Source organism: Saccopteryx bilineata, chromosome X (assembly GCF_036850765.1).
Source record: "Saccopteryx bilineata isolate mSacBil1 chromosome X, mSacBil1_pri_phased_curated, whole genome shotgun sequence".
NCBI classification, from domain to species: domain Eukaryota; kingdom Metazoa; phylum Chordata; class Mammalia; order Chiroptera; family Emballonuridae; genus Saccopteryx; species Saccopteryx bilineata.
The window spans coordinates 96,755,458-96,759,591 of NC_089502.1; positions in this window are offsets into that span (position 1 = coordinate 96,755,458).

Below are 4,134 nucleotides of genomic sequence, written 5' to 3' on the forward strand. Positions count from 1 at the left end.
AGAGGAGAAATTACCACAGATATCATAGATGTACAAAGAATCATCATAGAATACTATAAAAAACTATATGCCATCAAATTTAACAATCTAAAAGAAATGGACAAATTCCAAAAACAAAACAATCTTCCTAGACTCAGTCAGGGAGGAAATAAAAACAACTATCAAAAACCTCCCAAAAAATAAAATTCCTAGGCCAGACATCTATACTAGTGAATTCTATCAAACATTCAATGAATTGGTTCCTATTCTACTCAAAGTCTTCCAAAAAATTGAAGAAGAAACAATACTTTCAAACACATTTTATGAGGCCAACATAACCTTTATAACAAAACCTGGCAAGGACAACACAAAAAAAGAAAACTACAGACCAAAATCTCTAATGAATACAGATGAAAAAATCCTAAACAAAATACTAGCAAATCAAACACAGCAACACATTAAAAAAATAGTTCATCATGATCAAGTGGGATTCATCCTTGAATCACAGGATGGTTCCACATACATTAAAAAAATTAACTTAATACACCATATCAACCAAAGAAAGAACAAAAACTATATGATCCTATCAATAAATGCAGAAAAGGCATTTGATAAAATACAACATCCATTAATGTTTAAGACACTCCAAAAAATGGGTATAAAAGGAAAATACTTCAACATAATAAAGGCCATTTATGACAAACCATCAGCTAACATCATTTTAAATGGCAAAAAACTGAAAACTTTTTCTCTAAAACCAGGAACAAGACAAGATTGTCCACTCTCTTTACTCTGATTCAATGTAGTGCTGTAAGTTCTAGCCAGAGCAATCAAACAAGAGAAAAAAATAAGAAGCATTCAAATTGTGAAAGAAAAAGTAAAGGTTTCACTTTTAGAAGATGATATGATCCTGTATATAGAAAAACCCAAAGATTCCCCAAAAAGACTATTAGAAACAATAAACCAATACAGTAAGGTCACAGGATACAAAATTAATATACAGATGTCTATTGCCTTCTTATATGCCAAACAACAAAACTTCAGAAAATGAACACACAAAAATAATATCTTTTTCAGTTGCAAAAAAATAAAATAAAATACCTAGGAATAAACATAACAAAAGTGTGAAGTACCTATATAATGAAAACTACAATGCATTGTTTTTTGTTTGTTTGTTTGTTTTTGTATTTTTCCGAAGCTGGAAACGGGGATAGACAGTCAGACAGACTCCCGCATGAGCCCTACTGGGATCCACCCGGCACTCCCACCAGGGGGCAATGCTCTGCCCACCAGGGGGCGATGCTCTGCCCCTCCGGGGCGTCGCTCTGTCGCGACCAGAGCCACTCTAGTGCCTGGGGCAGAGGCCAAGGAGCCATCCCCAGCACCCAGGCCATCCTTGCTCCAATGGAGCCTCGCTGCGGGAGGGGAAGAGAGAGACAGAGAGGAAGGAGAGGGGGAGGGGTGGAGAAGCAGATGGGCACTACTCCTGTGTGCCCTGGCAGGGAATCAAACCCGGGACTTCTGCATGCCAGGCCGATGCTCTATCTTGAGCCAACCAGCCAGGGCTACAATGCATTGTTAAAGGAAATAAAAAAAGATACAATGAAATGAAAAAATATTCCTTGTTCTTAGATAGGAAGAATAAATATAGTTAAAATGACCATATTACCCAAAGTAATATACAAATTTAATGCAATTCCCATCAAAATTCCAATGTCTTTTTTTTAAAGAAATGGAAAACAAAATCATCAGATTTACATGGAACTATAAAAAACCTCAAATAGCCAAAGCAATCCTAAGGAAAAAGAATGAATATGGGGGCATTACAACACCTGACTTCAAATTATATTACAGAGCCATGATAATCAAAACAGTATGGTATTGGCAGAAAAATGGACTCTCATACCAATGAAACAGAATAGAGAGCCCAGAAATAAAACCACATATATATGGTTAAGTCATCCTTGATAAAAGAGCCAAAAACACACAATGGAGAAAAGAAAGGCTCTTCAATAAATGGTGCTGAGAAAACTGGAAAGCCACATGCAAAAGAATGAAACTTGACTACAGTTTGTCTCCTTGTACTAAAATTAATTCAAAATGAATCAAAGACCTAAATATAAGATATGAAACGATAAATTACATAGAAGAAATCATAAGTACTAAACTCATGGACCTTGGCCTTAAAGAATATTTTATGAATTTGACTCCAAAGGCAAGGGAATTAAAGACAAATATAAATGAATGGGACTACATCAGACTAAGAAGCTTTTGTACAACAATAGAAACTGACAAAAAACCAAACAGACAGCCAACTAAATGGGAGATTATATTTTCACATAACAGCTCAGATAAGGGGCTAATATCCAAAGTATATAAAGAACTTACAAAACTCAACAACAAACAAGCAAAGAATCCAACAAAAAAATGGGAAGGGGACATGAACAGACACTTCTCCCAAGAAGAAATACAAATGGCCAATAGATATATGAAAAGATGCTCATCTTCACTAGCTATTAGAGAAATGCAATGAGATACTGCCTCACACCTGTTAGATGAGCTTTTATCAACAAGATGGGTAATAACAAGTGTTGGAGAGGCTGTGGAGAAAAAGGAACCCTCATTCACCGTTGGTGGGAATGTAAAGCATTACAACCATTATGGAAGAAAGTATAGTGGTTTTTCAAAAAATTAAAAACAGAACTACCATGTGACCCAGCAATCCCTCTACTGGGTATATACCTTCAAAATTCAAAATCATTGGCACATAAAGACACATGCAGCCCCGTGTTCATTGCAGCATTTTTCACAGTGGGGAAGACATGGAAACAACCAAAAAGCCCTTCAATAGAAGATTGGATAAAAAAGATATGGTATGTATATCCTATAGAATACTACTCAGCCATAAGAATTGATAACATAGGATCATTTATAACAACATAGATGGACTTTGATAACATTTCACTGAGTGAAATAAGTGAATCAGAAACAACTAAGAACTGTAGGATTCCATACTCAGGTGTGACGCAAAATTGAGACTTATGGACATAGATAAGAGTGCAGTGGTTATGGGGGAGGGGGAGGGAAGAGAGGGAGGGGTGGGGAGGGGCATAAAGAAAACAAAATAAAAGGTGATGGAGGACAATTTGACTTTGGGTGTTAGGTATACAATATAATCAAATGTCAAAATGATCTGGAAATGTTTTCTCTGAATCTATGAACTCTAGTTGATCAATGTTACCCTATTAAAATTAATTGCCTAAATTAAATTTTAAAAAATGTATCATATAAAATTATTGAACTCAAGTTTTATTCATCATAAAATTCATACAACTCCTCATCACTGTAAAAACTTCCATCCTGTAGCTTGTGCTCATCTGTGTCTGAAGACAAATCACTGTCTTCATATATTGCCTCATCCTCAGTTTCATCTATGGCGTTTGAAATGCCACACTTTTACAACCACCATATAAGATGCACCCAGATTATATACCCTAATTTTTTTGTAAAAAGGTGCATCTTATAGATAGGAAAATATGGTATCTCCTTGGATACAGGAAACAAAAAAAAAAATATTCAAACGGAACTACATCAAACCAAAAAGATTTTGCACAGCAAAAGAAACCATCAAAAATATAAAAAAAAAGAACCTACTAAATGAAACAATATATTTTCCAATGATACATTTGATAAGAATCTGATAAGGGGGGTTATTTTCTAAAATATATAAAAACTTACACAATTCAGCATCAAAGATACAACTCAATTTAAAAAATGAACAAAAAACAACGAAATAGATACTTCTTCAAAGAGGACATATGGATGACCAATGGAAATGTGAAAAAAATGCTCAGTATTATAAATCATCAGAGAAATGCAAATTAAAACCACAATGACATATTACATCATGCTTGTCAAAATGACTTTCAATAAGCCAACAAACAAATGTTGGTGAGGATGTGGATAAAAAGGAACCCTTATGCACTGTTGGTGGTAATGCAGATTGGTGTAGCTATTGTGGAAAGCAGTATGGAGTTATCTGAAAATTTAAAAATGAAACTGCCTTATAACTCAGTAATCCTATTTCTGGGAATGTATTCAAAGAAACTCAAAACACTAATTCAAAAGAATATATGTGCCATTATGTTCACTGCC